The sequence below is a fragment of the Mycteria americana genome, chromosome 13, assembly GCF_035582795.1.
Source record: "Mycteria americana isolate JAX WOST 10 ecotype Jacksonville Zoo and Gardens chromosome 13, USCA_MyAme_1.0, whole genome shotgun sequence".
Taxonomy (NCBI): domain Eukaryota; kingdom Metazoa; phylum Chordata; class Aves; order Ciconiiformes; family Ciconiidae; genus Mycteria; species Mycteria americana.
The window spans coordinates 17,048,325-17,068,448 of NC_134377.1; the positions used below are offsets into that span (position 1 = coordinate 17,048,325).

The 20,124-nt window shown below is 38.7% G+C and overlaps 2 protein-coding genes across 16 annotated transcripts in view; one reads left to right on the plus strand and one right to left on the minus strand.

The window, feature by feature from the left end:
• The window catches only part of TANGO2 (transport and golgi organization 2 homolog), a 43,105-nt gene extending 40,219 nt beyond the window's left edge, over positions 1 to 2,886 (minus strand). The window contains exon 1 of the mRNA XM_075515779.1: positions 2,681 to 2,886. The gene's annotated coding sequence lies outside the window, so the exon portion shown is untranslated. The remainder of the gene's footprint in view (positions 1 to 2,680) is intronic.
• A 179-nt stretch (positions 2,887 to 3,065) lies between these two features.
• The window catches only part of ARVCF (ARVCF delta catenin family member), a 295,496-nt gene continuing 278,437 nt past the window's right edge, over positions 3,066 to 20,124 (plus strand). For 8 of the 15 annotated variants that reach the window (XM_075516541.1, XM_075516547.1, XM_075516539.1 and 5 more), the window contains exon 1: positions 3,901 to 4,107. The gene's annotated coding sequence lies outside the window, so the exon portion shown is untranslated. Of the gene's footprint in view, positions 3,223 to 3,270; positions 3,496 to 3,899; positions 4,108 to 20,124 lie in introns of those variants that run through there. The other 7 variants (XM_075516532.1, XM_075516533.1, XM_075516538.1 and 4 more) reach the window with 3 other exon arrangements.

Sequence of the window (20,124 nt, forward strand, 5' to 3'; positions counted from 1 at the left end):
TAACATCAAAGGCCTGATCTGAGCTTCAAAGGGCTCGTACCTCCGAGGACTCATACACCCAGACCTGGGTTGTTGACAGTCTTAGTGAGTTTGGATGTAGCTACTTGCCCGTTTGTAGCACACAGTCCCTGTGTGGGATGTGCGTTAGCGTGACTACCTTCAGGAGAGGCTCCGCTACCAGAAAGGCCCCAAAGTCATTAAGCCCTGAGCTTGCAATGGTACGAATTCAGGGCAGGGAGGCTTTCCTGAAGACTGAGGAAAACACAGGTAACAAAGTCAGATTTGCTTTCAGTTATTAAGCACAGCATGATCAGAACTGATAATTAAACATTTAGTAATTTTACTTAGATCTACAGATTTAGGCTGGGATTGGAGCTGTGCCACCTTTTTGTCCTTTCATACTGAAATACTAACTTCCTTGTGGGTTTTTCAAACAAGTTTGAAACTTCATTTCTGACTTTTTTTCACAGGTGGCAACAGAGGGTTTCAGTGGAGCCTGTAAATTAAAAACATTTTATGGTGAAGCCCCTAAGGGAAGACCAGAAAAGCCTTGACTGCTCTTCTAGGTTCGAACACTGATAAACACAGTACACACAAGATACGGAACTAATGAAAAGAACTCCCAGGGGTATATGAGTGTGTAACGTGGCTTGCAAGGCAAAACCTTTCATCCTGGATGCAGAGGACCTGAAGTCAATTGTTAGCTTTACCACTGGTCTGTCAGATGACATTGCGCAAGTTCATCTCAATACTTTCTTTCTCCATCGCAACAATGGGATGATAGCGTTGACCTTTGCCAGGTCTTTTGAGATCTACTGATGAAAATTGCTAGGTGAGTATATTATCATCATTATTTGTACTATTGCTTTAGAAACACAATAACAGATTGTAGTTATTACCTACATATATCAACCTTGATACAGATAAAGCTAAAATATATTTATGGTTTTGGGTACAGAGTTGTTATTTAAAAGTTATCTGATGAATAAGTAGACAAAATACACAAATCTCTTAATCCCCATTATGTTAAAATTGGTAAAATGCATGCACATTAAATGTAATTTATTGCTCTTGCTGTCACTCTGTTTCTCAAAGTACAGACTCATCACTGTGATCAAAGATTCTTTAGCTTCTATGCTTGATACTCATTAAAAATCTTCAGGTGATAGGTCTGCATACCTTCAGTAGGAGTTAAGTCCGCGGGAAGAAGAAAACTGTCCATAGGCTTAAAACTTAATGGTGTTAGTTTTTACTGATTTTTAATTTTTTCATTAGTTTCAATACATATGGGAAGTTAAAGTAATTTTGGACTCATTTAAAACGTTTTTTAGGAGGCTTCAAAAAAACCAGCCTGCTGCAAGGGGCTGTGAATACTGGATTTGGTGGCCATTCAGACTCTTCCTTCTATTTCCTGCGTCTACTTTTTGTTCTGCCTAAACCAGCTTTGTTATTCTTGTCTCTTTCAGACCCTGTCCTAAGGGATCTGTGTATAGCTCCCATTGTCAAACTTGAATAGTCAGATCCCAAGTAGGCACTTCAAGTATCTTTAGTGAAGAGAGTGGTACTGGTGATCAGCGCAGAACCTCTACTGGAGAAAGCTAAAAAACAAGCAGCAACTTAGTGAAAAGCTTGTAGAATTGTCCTGAGTTAGTCTCAAAAACTAAACGAGAAATAGTCCTGACATTTTAAAAACTTTGTTCTGTCTTTCAAGTGCTGGAATGCATGTTGTATGGAATGCATAAAGCACACCTTAAATGGACTAAGTATCTTTTCCCTGAGAGCTCACAAAAAGTATTTGCTAACAAGGAGACATCAGTGACCCAGGCAGAGTTTTCTAGAGATCAGTTCTTGCTCTGATCCCATTCAATATCTCTATCAATTGTCTAGATGATGTAAGATCTTTCCTTGTAAAATCTGTAGCTTAGCAGATGAGTGGATAATTCACATGACTGATTAGTTACAGAATCATCTGATGTGCCCAGTGAAATCACCCCAGTCCAATAAAACGCATTTTTGATATCAGAAAATGCGAGCAACGCAACTGGAAATACAGAATACAGGGATGGCGACTAGCTTGGCAAGAAGTACTTCGGAAAAAATTTAGCTGCTAATATATATAAATGTTTCAACATGACCTCTCAGGGTAATACTGTGGTAAACTGGACTAATGTAATCCTTTAATGTATAAAATACAGAATATATAGGGGGGACAGGGGAGCGATACTGCCTTTGTCCACAGCACTAGTAACACTGGAACGCTGCACCGTTTCTGGCATCCACGGTTAGGAAGGAGGGGAAAAACACTAGAAATAATTCAAGGAGGAACATAAAAGTAATGAAGAGGGTAGATAACGAGGCGTAAAATATGGGGTTTAGGAAGCTATTCAACTTATCGAAGAGAAGGCCGAGAGTTGACTCGATCGCTGTGGATAGACCACTGCAAATGGCGAACAGGCCAAGTGAGACAAATCCATGGGGATCACGTGCCAGCATTACCTGGCTGCATTGCACCTGACCAGCCCTCTGCCACAGCACGCACTTCTGACATCAGTTGGACCCAGAATCTCCCGGTCTACAGCTGTGAAAGTACCACTTTGTTTCCTCAAGAACACAAAACCTTTAGCTGTCCTGCACGTCGGCGGGCTCAGTGCTGCAGGCCGCTCAGCGCGGTTTCGCGTACCCATCCAGTGAGGTGACATACTCGTCCCTGCTGCTCCCGCCGAAAGCACGTCGTCAGTGCCCCGCTCCCGCCGGCAGCGGGCGGCAAGGCCGTGCCCTGCTCGCCGCTCTTTGCCGTGCGGGCAGCCCGGTCCCTGCCCTCGCAGCGGGAGCGCTTCTGGCCGGGCTGCGGCGGCTCCTCCGGCGGCTCCCGCCGCTCGCGGCCCCGCGAGCCCCGCTCGGACGGGCAGCGCCGCCGGCCAATGCCGCGCGAAGCGGCCAGCCAGTGAGCGGAGCGGGGCGGAGATGCACCAATGAGGCTTTGGTTGCTGGGCGCGATCGCAGAGGAACCACCCAATAGGAAAATTCGCGGCGCGGGAGCAGCGCGCCGGTTTGTGTGCCGGCCGCAGACAGGCAGCGCGAGGCAGGGGTCGCCGGCGGGACCGCGGGCGAGTCGGGGTCGCGGCCTGGCTGCCCTCCCCGGCCCGCCGGCCGCTGTGGCGATGGGGCCGGGGCGGACGCGGGCGCTTCTTTCCTTCCGCTAGTACTTCCCCCCCCTCAGGTGTGAGTGTTGAGGAACGATAACGCCTCGCTTAAAAAAAGAGTTGGAAAGATGGTACCAACGCGGGCTGACTGGGAAACGCGTTCCCCTCTCCCGCTGGGCCTCTCCTGAGGGACGCTCGACCGGGGGCGGCTTCGCGGGCGGTTATTTTTTGTAAACGTCGTTTCGGAAGGGCACGCGTTTGTCAGCGTTGCCCTTGGACCTGTTTTTGGAGCGGCCTTGGGGGCCGTGGGGAGGACCGTGCTCCTCCAGAGCTGGCGGGCAGCAGAGCCGAGGTGCGGGAGCGGGGACCCGGAGGCCTGATGGCAGCGCGTTTGTGTGCTCTGTAGAGAGGAGAAATGCCCCGTGCGCTTTAAAAACGCAGCCAAAAATCATAGTAGGAAAAGTAAATGCAAGAAAAGGGTTAATGATTGCTTCCACCTCCCTCTCCTCCCCCCGTTGGATAAAGATGGTCTTGGATACCCTTTGTAAATAGGAATGTGGAGGTGGGAGGGGAGAGCGAGCCCCACTCCCTCTACGATGTTGTCTCGGTGGGTAAGGAGGCGACCGAGCCTGGTGCAGCCCGGGCGCTCTCCCGGGAGAATGCGCGGGGGGACGGACGCGCCTTCCGCGGGAGCCGGGCACCCGCGGGGCTGCGCCGGGGCGGGGAGGGCGTGAGCGGCGGGCGGGGAGCACCGCGGAGGGGGCTCCTGCTCCCGGGAAGCGAGAGAGGAAGACAAGGGGCTTTATGCTGATGTGCTGCCCAGCGGTTGCCGAGTGTTTTATTGAAGAGTTGTTTTTTTTTTCCCCCCTCCTTTTTTTTTTTTTGGTACACCCGCCTCCTTGAAGCCAGCAGAAGCAAGGAAAATAAGCTGAGGACAGAGAAATAAGAGAAGACGGAGGAGATGGTGAGCAGATCATTGGGTTGGGGGAATGAATGAGATTGCCGGGCTGTTTTCTGTGAGGGGTTCTTGCAGGGTGTAGTACGTTTGGGATGATTTTGCATCACGATTGCGGAGTAGCCGCCTTTGTTTGCTAAAGATTGCTGTTGAAGGTTTAACAGCGTTCATCAGTTTATTGTGAGGTACGCAACGAGGAGTTGATGTATACGAATGGCTAAAATTACATACGCAAGCCACACACACAAGCAACCCTTAAACAAACCAACATTGTATTAGTCCTGCAATATGATGGGCAGTTCTTGTCATGGAGGGAAGTCATTGCTCAGGTTATTTGTGGCATGCATAGGAGATGAGTCTCTTTGTAGCAGAGACCGAACAAAACTAACCTATTTCTTCACAAACGTGAAATCCATTAGACTTAAAAGCCAAAGTTAGTTGTTCTTTTTTTCTTTTCATTTTCGCTGCGGTATTGCTGTACATGATTAAAATCTAACGTTTGCAAAACTTGATCAACTCTTTAAAATGTTCACGTCTACCATGCAAATAGTAAAGACTGTCTTCCTCCCTTTCTCTTTTTTTTTTTTTTTTTTTTTTTTAAATGTAGGCACTTGTTTGTACATGGAAGGGGGAATTCTTATAACATGTACTTTGCTTTTTACAGTGTACTGTTGTGCCTTAGGTAGGTCACAATACAAAATGTGATTCTTAGCATGTTAAAAAAAAAAAAACCCTAAGCAGATTTTTTTATATCGAGTGAAGACCTGTTTTTATATTAATAATATCTAAAACACTAGATACAAGTTTGTGGGGAAAAAAACCTGCTGTTTTGTATTAATGGGAATGCTTTATGGTAAAAATCATTATTCTAAATGACAGAATATTGACATTGGCTGATTGTATCTTCCTGTGGATGAAGTGCTGCAGTCTGTATTAAGTACATTAGCCCTTTAGGCTTCCATAAATTTAAACATATTTTGTTTACAAAATTGTGCAGGACTGCATGCTGCAGTAGTAAAATCTGAAATTTTAGTGGCTTTAGAAATGTTGCAAGGCTCTGCAAAAGAAAAAAAATTGCAGCTTCATATTAAATCTGCTGTAGAAAAAAAGATTGGTTATAATAAAGTAATACAGGATATACATGGTGACTAAAGTAACTGAAAGGGCTGGATAGTTTGGAGCTTCTACAGAAAAAAATAAGTTGTGAACTATGCTGTGATCTTCATCATGCAAGATATTTGGATGGATGGCTGTTAAATTTATTTTAAGCAACATCTCTGTAAATGCTTGTCTGAAATATTTAAATTATATGCCTCATTAGGCAAATGGGTTTATCTTCCCATTGCTTGGCTAAAGGAATGTATTAGGAGGGCAAGGTTTAGAAGAACAATATAGTTTGACTGCATAGTTTATCCTCATGTATTGTTCAGAGATGCATAGAATGTATTTTATTTGACATTGGTGATCTTTATAAAGTTGACTTTGCTGATTTTATTTTTATGCCATAGTTGCTGTCAACATAAATAACTGAATTTCAATTAATATAACCATAGATTTGACCTATTATTTAGCTAGAATGGGTGAAGAATAGTTCCCTTCTTTGATTTTCATCCATTCAAAATCTCTGCAATGGATTTCAGTCTCAGCAGTTCTTTAATATTGGAAGAACTGGTAGGAGTTACAGAGAGAGATTCCCATTATATTGAGTTAGGATGCTGCACTAGAAATGGCAAAATTCCTGCCTTTTGCTTATACTTCAAATTTTGTACAAACTGCAGTTTAGAGAAGATATCTTATCCTGAAGACCATCTGCGTGCATATTACAGTTATATAAAACTAAGCTTCTGTATTTGATTTTATGTAATGCAACACATTATTTCTGCAATGCTTTTGGTGGATCTTGGTTAGTGTCAGAATTGATACACTGTGAGGAAAACCTGTTAGAATTCTTGTGCTACCAGGTTTATGATTTGTTGCTCTTAATATTTTATTGTGTGAGTATAAATCATTGACACAAACATTGTAAACAAATGCTGTAGCAGCTAAGTGTGAGATTACATTTAGCTTATGTCTTTACAGTTTAACCAGAGTATGACAGTATCTTGTCTAGTGTGAGTGCGTTCTATTCCGAACAGCCATCATAGTAATCTTCAAAGCAGAAAGGTTAGGTCAGATTTTTTACTTTATTGCCTGTCTCTACAGAAGAAGGAGGGAAAAGGCCAACTCTAGGGTTACACCAATATGGTTAGGGAAAGAATTTATGAGATGTGTTACCTCACCTGGAAATTAGCATTGAGATTTCTGTTAAGATTGAAATCCACATATTTTTAGAAAAAGTGTTCTTTCTGTAATGCAAAACACTTAGAGTATACATGTAACTTGGCAAACATATTTTCTTTAGAAAAGGGCATTAGCAATATCATGGGTTTAATCATTAAAATAAGAACAAGGAGATCTTGAAGTATTCTCTTATATTCCAGGTAGGATGTGGTCTACATGCGTGCTGAAGCAAGAAGGTTAGCCACCTATCTCAACATCTGAAAAAAGTAGCAACTGTCTTACATAATGAAATGTTTTTTCTTTCCCTCAGCTAACTTGTGTAAAACAAAGCCAAACCCAAAAAACCGTGGTGCAAGTTTTTTGTTCCTTGTTTGTCCTTTTCACTCCTACCCTTGCATTGCACAGTCAATCCAAAACAAGCTGTAAAGCTACTTCTGGTTCTATACACTGACGTTCTAGAGGTCTAGATCTTCCGCATTAGCTTAGGTCGCATTCATTTTAAAAGGTATGTAAGACAAATAACTAATTCTAGTGAATCTAATTCTTTTTATGTGTCTGCTTTTCTGCAACGTTGTAAGAACAGACAGCTCAATTTAGTAATATCCAATCTTTTGAAAGGCTGACAGTCAACCCTATAGCAGTCACATTTTCAAGAAGTAACATTTTTGGTGTGTGGTATGTAAATGGCTAATCATTTAATAGTAAGTGGACAGGATCTATTATTCATCATTAATTTATACACACTACATCAAACAAAATACCATTTTAGAGTCCTGATGAGACTCATTGATTGCCACTGTGTTTCAGGATAGTTTGACATTTGGATCCACCAAAATACATGCCTTTCTTGGAACATAGTTAATCTTGGGGATAAAAAATGTACAAGAGACCAAGCAGGAATGTATATATGGGTGGCATTTTAAAATATTTTAATCTATTTTAGAGAACACTTTGATTTAGTTAATGAAGCTCATATCTAGTCACTACTCATTCCTACAAAGAACATGACTGAGTATATTTTCTTACAATAGTTGTCATTACTGAAGCATACCACTATTGAAACAAATGGCCTCTTTCTGAAAATAATAAATCTTAACTAAGGCACCATTATACCCCTGAAATTACTGGCTTTATTGATTTTTTTTTTTAACTGATTACTTTCTCAAATTCTATGAAAGTTGATACTGTGTTTATACCCTCGTATTTTGCTATGTGGTTATATTTTTGTTGTCCAATCTAGATAAAAATTGATAGAAATGTCACTGGTTCCAAGTAAGAGCCATCTAAAGTTGGTTCTGTGAGGCTGGCCACAATGAAGTCAAGGGATCTGCTTAATCATATCTTTCAAAATCAGGCCCTCTGAGGAGTTAACCTAGAAAACCAAACTCAGCGGGTACTTGTGTAGATATCTAAATCTGTGTTTTCTCAAGTGTAGACTTTTTGCACAAGATAGATGATGTTTACTAGCAATAGTACACTGAGGAGAGAACCTGTGAGCCTGGGTGTGTGCAGATCTGTGTCTCTCCGAGTACCTCTTTGTGAAGGATCTCTTGGTCTGATTCTGCAAGTTGTAATCCTCTGTAATCAGCTGATATTAATTACCATGAGACAAGTTGAATGATTTTGAATATAGAGTATATTTAGAAAGAGCAAAATTGTAATATTTAGATCACAGATTCCAGGCTGAGCAGCCCAAGAAATTAATTTTCATCCAACACTTGTCTAATGGTGATACTGCTGGTGGCAGTATTACAAGATACTAAGATCCATTAAGAACACATGGGCAGGATTGTGCTTCTCTGCTTCACTTTTCAGTTTATATTGCCCTGGGAAGATCTTTCTGTTTCTGAACTACGTGCAGTATGCTTTATCTCTACCGATATGACGGCTTTCTTAGACAGTTTAGCATCTTTGTTCCATAAGGTCCTTGAGTGCAGTGTCAAAATCTTCTGTGCATGCTTCAGTTGATGTTGTTCATAATTATGGTTTTCCTGCATCTTAGGGCACATGCATTTTGCTTCAGAAGCTGCAACAGTGTTTCTGTGAGCTACTGTGTGGTTATATGCCAGTGCACCACTAATCTATTAGCTTATGATTTGTAGGTCAGGGAGAAATTGAGATGTTTTGCTATCTAAGCAGTATCATCTCTTTGCTGCTTCAGTGCTTACATGACATCTCAAGTTGGCTGAAGATTAAAAGGACACTGTCAAGGTATCTTCCACAATTTCATTTTTATTATTTATTTTGTTTGCCTTATTATTGCTGTCATAAGCCATTGGAAGCCTGAAGTCTAGTGCCTTGCCAACAGGCCTTTGTCCTCCAGAACAGTTACTGTTTAGCTGCTTATGGTTTATTTAAGAGTTGTGAAGCATTTACTGTCTTCTGAAATACATTACTGAAGAGTTACAGCTTAAACATTGCAAGTGAGAGGGAAGAAGTGAGTAAATCAGTTTGGAGCCAGTCCTGACATTGTGTAGTTATGGTAAACTCAAAATATTTCTTCTTTTCCTTATTTCTTTCATAATTTCATAATTTGGGAGTATAAAATTAGGCATCAGTGCTTCCTTTGCACAGTCATCCTTGAGAGTGGACTTTCCAGGGGATTGATATCAAGACCTGCATTCTTAGTTGGATATATTTTGAATTATCTGATGAAATAATCCCTGTAAGAATTCTTACAGGTGCAGTGGTATTGACTGACTTTGAGGTGCTGAGCAGTAGCTTAATTTGGAGTACTGGCCAGAAAAAAATATCTTTACAGGATCTGGGCTTAGTATCACATGTGCCTTTTTTCTTTTCTAAGCTTAATTTTTTCCCCCCTATTATTTCTGCTATCATGTTTTTTTTGTACAGAAAAATGCTACCTTAACTTGTTGCTGTAAGAAAGTATTTTCTTAATTGATCTACATTCATTGCAATGTAAAGTTAGTGAAACTGGAGCTACGGTTCCCAGTAATCTAATTGCCTGTTCTTCATCTGCTCTGGTGGTGTAATTTCTACCCATAAGTTGGAAATATATCAGCACAATTCCTCCATGGGACCTTCTCATTACAGTAAACATTCTCTATTTAATTTGGGTTATGTAGTGATAAAATTTTAAGTAACTGCTCTTCAGAACAGCGACAGAAGTGGTCGCAAAGATTTACTGGATTGTTCCTATGGCTAAGAAACTGTATTGCAATGTTTAACTAATCAATAGTGTTCACGTCTACTGGATTCACAGCTTGATGGGAGCTGAATGTATGTGTGATATTGGGTAGACTTATTTTTGCAGATTTTAAATGAAAAATTAATAATCTTTTTGACAGTATGCAGCGTAGCAAAGGTTGCAGAGATTCCCCAGAGGAAAGTGAATTGCAGAGTGACTTCAAATATGGTTCATAAAGCACAGACTGTCTTGGGGAAGGAGAATCTGCGATGTGACACTTAAGTTGGGCTGGTTACAATAACTTCAGGCATGTCAATTAGATGCCTGAGTTAGAAAGGGCAGCCACTTCTGGCTGCAAATAAAAACAGTGGATAGAGACAGACAGACTTCTCTGGAGGTTGATTCAGTCTATCAGTCTGAATCGAGTGTTTTAACTGGCACTGTGAAGGAGCCTCTCTGCTGAGTAGCAAACATGGATAGTATATGGAGACCAGCTTCCTACATTAAGCATTTATGTCAGGTGCTGAAAGTGAGACAGCATGAATATTTGTCTTGTTATGCGTATATGAAAACTTTGAAGAACTTTCATGTGGTGGGTATTTTAATCGCTCATTGATGGGTTGAATTTTCTTTAGACAGCTCTTCATACACCTCGCCTATGAGGTTAATTGTATGAGGTTGAAGGGAACAAAATAATTTTGGTCATTTTGTGCAGTTGTCAGAACTTTGAAAGAATTCTGTGGATGGATGGTTGAGTTTCTTGTGATGTGTATTGACGTAACATCACTCATAGCAGTCTAGTAGAATCCATAAGCTTGCTACTGCAAGAGTTTCTGTTTCTGTTTTGCTGTTCCTGAGAAAGAGAAGGAAGCCTTAGACAAGACTGCCTATGGAGAGAAAGGTGGGCATGAGCATGCCTTATGGTGTTATATTGGGGTTTGTCAAGGAGAATCCCTCTAGTATCAACAGGAGATACATGGGAAATGCAATTAAAGTGTCTCATAAAAACAGTGTTCCTTTAAAGTGGTGTGGTTTTTCTTTAAGGAAATGCAAGTTTTATTAAATGTTGCAGTGCTTCTCTAGAATGTGTACAGAACACTGTAGTTATTGGTGTAGACATTTTTAACAATATTCTGTTCTTTCCTTTAAGATATAATCCTAATAGTTTGTTCATCCTCTACTATGGGTTAAAATGGCATAAAGATCGGATTGCTGGAAGTAGGAAGTCTTTTGTTTCTCATGTCTGGATCTGTTTCTCCATTTTGATAGGCCAGTGACAATGAGTGTGCTTGTTTTGCTATGTGTCTACTCTGAAGTATTTAAACAAAAAATGCTTATATAAGCTAACATTAATGAAATGTTTCATACAATTGTGATAATAACATTATCTATACTTAACTTTTCAATACTTCACAAATCTTTGGCTTGTGGTTGGTATTCTGCTGTTGTATATTGCTGTGAAGTTTTGATGTAGAAATGAACTCTATTTTAAAAAGTCAAATAATCTAACATTCCTTCTACAATTCTTAATCTGATGCAAGGAAGCTTCAGTCATGTTGATCAGTAAAATGACAATAACCATCCATAAAACTTTGATTTGGTTTTGCATATCAGTAAGTGCACGCCAATAATGGTCCAAAAGTATTAAAAGCACAGTTTTATTGTATGCAGTAGCTATGAATTAAGAGTTTTCCAGTATGTTTAAGGCATAATCTCTTCTGCCTGAATAAATATCACATTTGACTTTATTTTATCAATGTAATGTCAAGTGAACTCTCAAACATGATTCCTAACTTAAACTGGCAGTGCTCTGCTTCTTTGCACCACAGGCTGGGTCATGCCATGCTGATATAACTTCTCCACATATTTTTGGACTGGTTCTTCTTTAATTCAGTGTGACAATACAAATAGTGAGTTATTGACGGCAGCTAAAGTGAGATCATTATGACTGTAATCAATAACACACCTGCATAGAATAACAACTACTACCAGGAATGTATTTTGTATTGATTCAGGAATTTATGCTGTCTCCACTACACCCAGTCTGCTACTTCCATAATTTATGTAATAAAATCTCTACTTTAGAGAAGCTGTTACTAAGTTAAATACCAATAAATGATGACATATCAGGATGTAAATTACATATTGAAGATTTTACTACAAGCAGAAATAGCACTTGCTAAATTCCTGTGGGTTCTGATTCAGAACCAAGGCACTTCCTTACTGCAGGCTGAAGGATAATGGAAGTAAAAAACCGTGTTCCCCACCTGAGGCAGTATTTTAGAGGTGGAGGGTAAGATGCTGTTTTTAATGTGATGTGGCGATGGAAGCTCATTGAATTGTATAATCCATAAGTTTGAAACTTTGGTAGAATTTCTTTATCAGTAACAGTAACCCTTATTCCAGTTCTGTCCTTAAACTGGAATGTAATTTTCTCTTAATACTGATACATCTTTATGTGTCTCTCTCTAGTAGAGGAACACATTGTAAAAGATTGATGCTATCCTCTGATTTTCTTTTCCAAGCCTAAAGACAGTAAAATTGAACAGCAGGTACAGATTATGGCCAGGAATTTGGGAATACCAATGTTCTTTGAAAGTAATACCTAGCTTCCTGGGGATAAGTGTTTATTCCCTTACTTGCTACCTCTCTGTTTGCTTTGTTGATCAGATGATTAGCCACGAATCCAATGGAAAATTACTATGTATTTATACTGAATAGAATAAAGTCTCTTGGTGGGTTTTAAGCATGATAAGAAAGGTTAAACAATGTATCACAAAAAATCTTGGTGTGTGAAGCCTATACGAAGCTTCAAATTCAGTTGTTCATACAGATTCATCTATACTTTATTAGTTCTTGGTTTGAATGTCAAACAGAAAACTCAAATTTGCAAGTATTGCATGCACTAGCTTCCTAGATATACAGCTTTCTATTTCTGATGATGTTACCATCTTTGTATCCACATATACCTACAATTTGTCAACAGGAATAATCTCAGTGTAGTCCAGAGAAATATGCATGTCTTCAAATTTACTGTTCTTCAGGTTATTAAATAAAATCCTAGTTTTTGGTTAACTTCTAGATCTTCTTTGTTGCTTGTCTTCTGTTTAGTGGCATTATACCAAAACTCTATCTGCTGTAGGAACAATTACAGTATGACAGGAATGGTTTGTGCTTTAAATGTGCCAGACTCAGTATGAAGAAGCTCAGCATCAGGACTGCTTAGTGAAACCCTTCCATACCAAGCTTGAACTAAACCTAATCAAATTCAATTAGGATATTATATTCTTTTTTATGTAATAGTATATTACATGTTGTTTTGTTGCTTAATGCTGAGGTAAAACTCCCGAAGTATGACAGATAAGAATCCAGACAGAACAGTGTTCCGCAGACAATTTTCTTAGGATACTATTCATGAGTTAATCCACTAGTTCTTGAGAACATGTTTTGTGCTGATATTTTGTCCTATACAAAATGAGGATATTTTCTCAGAAGAATATTTGCTACATTATCTTTTTTACCAATGTTTCATGATGGTATGTTCCTGTAGGTGATAAACAGTCCTCAGCTTTTACAGACTACTTACTACCTTCATGGGGGGGGTTCTGAATCCCAACCCATGCTCATCTATCTCTTCAAGGAAGTAACCACCTCATTTCCTTTATGACACCAGAAACCACTTTTCACTGTTTAGAAGCAGAGAAGCAGTATGATAACTCTGAATTTCAGGAACTTTAGTTTTTAAGGGACTGAAGAACTAATGTTAAACAGAACTGAAGCTGGTTATATTAATTTAGCTCTCCAGGAAGATCTAATGTAACTTGTCTAGTGACATACAGCCCAATAGCAAAATTCTTGGTTTGTACTGTTAGCAGTGGGTTTTAAATTTTAAATTAACATAAACTCTAAATATTATTAATTGTATAAAGGTTAATATCTTCACAATGCTAGGCAAGTATTTGCATTTAGATGATCAGGAGATAATACAGGATTCCGTTTTCCAAGGGTTTTTTCCTTCCTGACTGTTCGAACACACTTACTCTCTTCCCAATGTAAAATTTAGATTTTTCTGGACAGTTATCACTGTACTTTTTTTAAGCCTTACTGAGAGGACAGAAATTTCACAAAGGAATTTCTTGAGCTGTTGGACCTTCTGCTAACAAGTAGCAGAGGTCTGATGAGGTTTGCAGCCTGACTTGCTCAGATTTCCTTTGAAAGAAGATCAGTGGTGATGGAGTCCTGAGTAAGAGGAATATGTGAGAACCTCTCTGTGATTTATAAATAAGTTGATACCCTGGCTGATACTTGCAGTGATCCCTTAGGAATTTAGGCCCAAATTCTTAAACGGATTTAGGCACCCAGTTCCTGTTAAATTCCATTATATTTCTGTACAGTATTGTCACTGAAACCAAGGGAATTAGGTTTAGGAATCCTTCCAAAGGTTTGGATCACAGGTATAAAATTCCCTTGACTTGTTTCTTTTAGGTTTATGTGGTGGTTTCAGCTTTATTTTCAAATAAAGATGGATTAATTTGGTAAGATGTATTGACAAGTATGTTTAAAGAATTAAATTATTGCAATTATTTTAAAAATTCACTTGCAGATCAATTTAAGAAAAATGTCCATTTCCTCAGACTACCAAACTCAGAGCAGCTTTTAGCATAAAACTTGATTTTTTACTTTGCTTACTCTAGGGGATTTTTGATGTCCAAATATAAATATATATTTGTATACATTTGTGATATCTCATTAGCTACTGAGATTCTTGGGATTTGGAAGACTTGAGGTCATACACTAAACATGAGAATTCCTTTTTCACCATGTTTTTTTAAAACCGCACACAGGCATTTAGTACATTTCCAAACCTGAGTAAAAAAAGTTCAGAGGTACTTACAACTATGAAGAGTTTCAAATACAAAGTTTCCATTTATACTATTGTCAACTGTGTAATTAAGTCCAATCTCCAGTTGAGATTGTGTAATTCAGAGAATATTGAACATCCACGCTTGCCTCAGGCTGTCTAGTGGACTATATTGCCCACAATTAAACAGATGAATGCACAAATAAGGATAGGCATCCTTCCAAACACTTCTATCTATATTTAGCAAATTCTTCTCATTTCCCTCTCTGTAGGAGGGTAGTGATGTTGGTAACCTTAATATTGGCCCACAGAACTGTGAGTGTCTTAAGCCCTGTCCTACTAGATGTTTTCCTTTCCCATGTTATTTTGACCTTCTCTCCCTTTCTTTTGGATTAAATCTTTTTATGTCCTGAATGAGAAATTTGCTTCACATTCTCCATCTGAATATAGAAATAAGTAAAAGTGAGTTCTCTGTGCCACAAAGGAATAGGAAGAACATGAAAAATTCACAAGTTTAAATGTTCTGAAATTTATGAAAGATATAACTAAGTTGGGGGGGAGGCGATACAAAGATACCTGCTTTTTATGGAAGCCAAAGCTATAGGTTCTGTAACTTTTTACCTCATTTTATGTATCAATGTTTGAAGGACTACAATGCCTCTTGTTAAAATGCAGCAAGCTTTCTATGTAACATTACCTTTAGAAAATACTGAATTCAGTTTGTCTAGTTTTCTTAACTGACATTTGCATTTTCCTTTCTTAAACTTCCATATTATCCAACTATGTATTAAAGTTGATGCTGTAGCTGGCAGGCTTGAAAGATGCAGTCTAATTCACAGTATAATCTGCATGATTTTCCTAAATAAATGACTAACTTCGATTTAAGAAAACAGGAATAACTATTTAATCTCATACTTGCTACATGGAGGTGTTGTGTTTCAGTAGGGAGACCTTGTAACTATTAGATTTGGAAAGTAACTGGTGTGAATTGTCGTCTGCCCCCCCCCCTCCCTTTTTTTAATTGGGAAAGAGAAGTATTCCAAACTCCCGTGCACTTGAGGCCAGAACAAGACTAGACACAGGTTTTCATTAAATTAATTTCTTTCCTTCTGTGTTTTCATCAGGAAACAAGTTGTTTAACATTAGTTTATAGAGAACAATCTTTAGTTGTTGAACATGCTACATTGTTCAGCAAATATCAAAATAAGATGCAAAAGCTTATGTTGCAATAAATCTTAAAGAAATAGAGCACTGAGTGGAAAAGCTTTGGAACTAGAGGGACAGAAAACAAAACAAGTTAAATCATAAAGACCTGTAAGATTATCTGGTCCATGTTTTGCAGGATTTCTCCATATAGCATACAAAATCTTTGCTTCAAACTGTAATGTTATATAGTAATTCAAGGAGAAGACCTCAAATTTCCTTCCAGTTCCCCTTCTGCTAATTTTAGAATAAGTTATTTCACGTGCCTCTTTGCTTTTTTTTACTTCTAAGTACCCCATTTCTCAAGATTTAAGTGTTTAAGGGCAGAGATAGTGCTCCTGGGACATCAGATTATGATGATCTGTATAATACTAATTTTGGTAATATACTTACCATAGCATATGTCATGTTTCCTGTGTCAGCTGCACCTCCGAACCTTGTAGGTCTGGGACAGTAGTCTTGAGTTTAGCACTTCCTTCCCTTTTTTATACTTAAGGAAAATACTATTTCCTTTTCTTTCAAATATGAATTTGTATAGATACCATAACCTTCATCTGCATTCCTGCAGCTAAGTTCCTGGCTTTGATATTTTAGGAGAATAAAGAAATATATTGTAGTTAGGTCTAAAAGAATATTCTCTAAACTGTCAGTCAGCATATCACATCATTCCTTTGTCGTCACAGAAACCGGAGCTGTAGAGTAAGCAAATGATTTCACATTGGAACATCCACTGATGTTTAGCTGTGTGGGCTTTCCTTTGAGTCTGGACAGCTCTGCTGTTCTGCCTTTTAAGCATCTTCTACATAATGTCAGCTTCCCAAGAACTGATCATTCTGATTGTTTGGTTTTTAGCCAGTTTGTACTGGTTTGGTTTTGTGCTTCAGTAGCTCCTCTCTTTCTCTTTTTCTCTCTCTGAGAATTGCATGTTTAGTATATTTAGTGAGGACAGTTCTACCTCCTTTCAGCCTTTGTTTTGCTGGGCTAAATAATCCAAACTCTTATTCTCTGCTCATGAAATGGTTAGTCCATTCCCAGGTGGTTTCAGTAGTCCATATTTCTGCTGAGTCAATCTTTCTCTAATATGGATCTCTGGAATATCATACTGAATTCCAGATGTAGTCCTTAAATTGTCACATTCACTGGTATTAGTCATTCCTGCCTTCTACTGAAAATAGTTCACTGATAGTATTACATTGTCCTTTCTCAAGTACAGTTCTCCCAGTTCTTATGTAGTTGACTAATACTTTTTTCCTTCTCTCCTGAAGAAATCCAGGCTATGCCTACAGTTTCTAAGCTTACTGAAAATGTATGCATCTTACAAAAGAAATCTCTCTGGTTCTCAGATGTAATTTAATATAGTGTTTTGTTGCTTTTTCCATGATACTTGATGAAGGGGCTTGTATAAAGAAGCAGGCCCTAGAGATTAAACAATAGTTTAGCTAAACAGGGAATATCCCAACTAACACTCAAATAAAATAGCTAAACTTTATATAAGAGGGAGTATACTGCTCTGCTCCTTTTCTCAGGACTGTGGCGTTTCTCTTTTACTGTGGTCAGTTTGAGGGAGGATTCTAGTAACACTAACCATTTCAGGACCCTATGTCTAGAAAAGGAGGAGGGATTTATGTGAACTAAGAGACTACATAGGGAGCGTTAGAGAATGCTGGTGTCCTAGCCAGGGAACAGAGAGATTGAGATTGTCTTCCCCATCAGGAGATGGGCATTAGCTGGACTGAGAGAATTGTTGCAGTTGGACTGCAACAATTGGCAATAGACATTTTAAGCATAAATAAGACTGTGTATTGGCTTTTTATTGGTTTTATTGTTTATGCTACAGGCTTACTACCTGTGCAATAATGAATAAATACTGCTGCATTTTGAAAGTGCTGTGTTTTACTTTATTAAACAAATTGGTTACTGATCCCTGCGATGAAAGAACTTACAGGTGCCAAATGCAGATGTGTCTGTTGCAGTAATGCAATTGGGAAAAGGAGTATGTAGGCTAGAGATTTAGTGTATATGTGATTGTACTGTGTGGTTCCACCAATGATGCAGGAAGCAAGGCCTGGGAGAGAAGCCTTTTAGCCCTTGAGAGGCCTAAAAAAAAAAAAAATAGGTTGTAGTTTGTCATGGTACCACAAAAGAAGGGAAAGACTAATAAGAATTACAGAATAAACACAACTATTTTGTGTGAAAAGAGGTTGAAGTCTAGGGGAAAGCAGCTGGTCTCACGAAGGAAGGAGTGCTATCTTTTAATTTTATTTTTTTATAGGGTTTTCTTTTTTAAGCAGTAAACCAACATATTTTGGTATTGTAAAAACTTTAAAAACAGTAATACAGGTATCTCTGTTAAAGAACAGAACTATTGTTTCAGAAGTAGACAAACTTTGGAGCTGTAATCTATAGGAAAAGTTCTGGTCTTCGGAGAGTTCCTGACTTTAGTTAAATTCAAAAGATAAGTGATGTAGAGATCTCGGAAGCTTTACTGTCTGCATAGTAGCTCAATTGAGAAAACCAGAATTTCACATAGCGTCTGATTTAAATGAGCTTTCTACTGTCTGTAGATCTGTTAAGTGTATCTGCATGTACCCATGAGACTGCTATACAGAGAATATAATTATTTTATTTACCATTTTGAGATTGATGTGAATGGAATCAATACCAGTTAGTTTGCTTTTCATTACTGAAGGCATCTGAAATGTTGACCAACCTTACCTTACTTGTGTCAAACAGATCACAAAGCCCTTATATACACACCATTTGACCTTTTAGGACATTCTTCAAAGAACTAGCAGGCTTAGCATGTCACTTTTTTCTCCCTTGAAGAAATTAAATCTAATTAGGAGGATCCTACTAATACAATGTAGATACAGATTACAGGTGCACACAGTGTGTGGAGAGTCCAGAATGAAAATAGCTGTAATGAAGAAGGGGAGGGAGGGGGGAAGAGACACCCTGAAATAGGCTGACTTATTTCGGAGTACAAGATTGATAATTTAGTGACTTTAGTAGCTGCACAGATATAAAATATTTACAGCAAGTTGGAGAATTCTAATGGGGAAAAGAAATCTCTCAAGACATTTTCTTCTAGAGAATATGAAATGAGAAAGGAATTATGCACAAATATGACAATTACACAGTTTTAGTATTAGTAATTAACTGTCTGATGTTCATTTCTCTCTCTTCACTCAGGTGTAGTTTCAATACACCTGAATTACGTATTTTAAGAGGAGAATCATGAACACAATTGACTTCTTCTTGGGCAACCTTTGAAATTTCACTGCCTGTTAACGTTGTCTTTCTTACAGCAAATGTCACTTGAGACTCTTGTTGTAAAGAACAAAAAAAATGCTTGTGCATTCTTGTCATTTCACATGAAATCAAGCGACTGATTTCTGGTAGAGATCTCAAGAGCATTGAGTTTATACAGGTTTCTCCCAGTTCTACCTCAGAATAACTGCTTGCATGTATTTTTGGAGGCAAGGAATGTTAATAGTAGATTCTTGTGAGGAACTAATTATTTAAAGTATCTTTGGCACTATGAAATTGAAAAGAACTTATTGGGTATGCACAGTAACAAGACAAAACCCAACTAGTTTAAAGTAGGTGTAACATCCTGGAGTAAAAAATGTATGCCTGTTTTGTATGTCCTTGTGTGACCAGGGACTTTAGAGCAGTCATTGGAAGATGAAGGAATCCAGCTCCCTGCATTATTGGACCCAGAGGCCATACTGTGTCATTACTAATGCATGCAGGCATGTTCAATAAATTTCATGGTTATACATCTCATTGTCATTTTCAGAGCGCATTGATTTAAGCAGCTCCCACTTATCAAGAATACTACAACAGGCAGCACAGCCTAATATGCTGATAGGTACAAAGTGAAGAAGTCTTATTTTGATCAAAAACTGAGAAAAAAATTTACTGTAAGGGTGAACTGAACACTGGAGCAAGTTGCCCAGAGAGGTTGTGGAGATTACGTTCCTGGAGATTTTTAAAACCTGACTGGAAAAGATCCTGAGCAACTTGCTCATAATTGACTCTGCTCTGAGCAGGGGAATTGTACCAGATGATCTCTAGCCGTCCTTTCCAACCTCAGCTGTTCTGTGATTCTGTGAAAATGAGACGGTTAATAACTGAATATCCTTCAAATTATTCTGTCTTCTACAAGAAGAAGCAAAGTTGCAAGGATCCTGATGGTGCAAGGGGCAGGAAGTCCAGAAAGGAGTTTCAGGGACGCAAGACAATCTCCCTCTATGTTTCTCACTAGTGAGTATAACCCATCAGTGAATCTCCCAGCATGGGCAAGGGGTGTGAGGGACAGCTGGATGGACGGAGCTGTGGGTCAGGCTGGGATGTGGCAGCAGTTCTGAGGGTACCATTAGCAGCTGCATTTATGAAACTACAGTTTGTTTGGGTTTTTTAACCAACTTAGTTGTATCCAGTTAAATGAACAGTTAAGGTCAAACTTCTGCCTTTAGTGAAATAAAGAATTTTAAAAGGTTTATTTGGGTTTAAAGGCTTCCACTGTCAC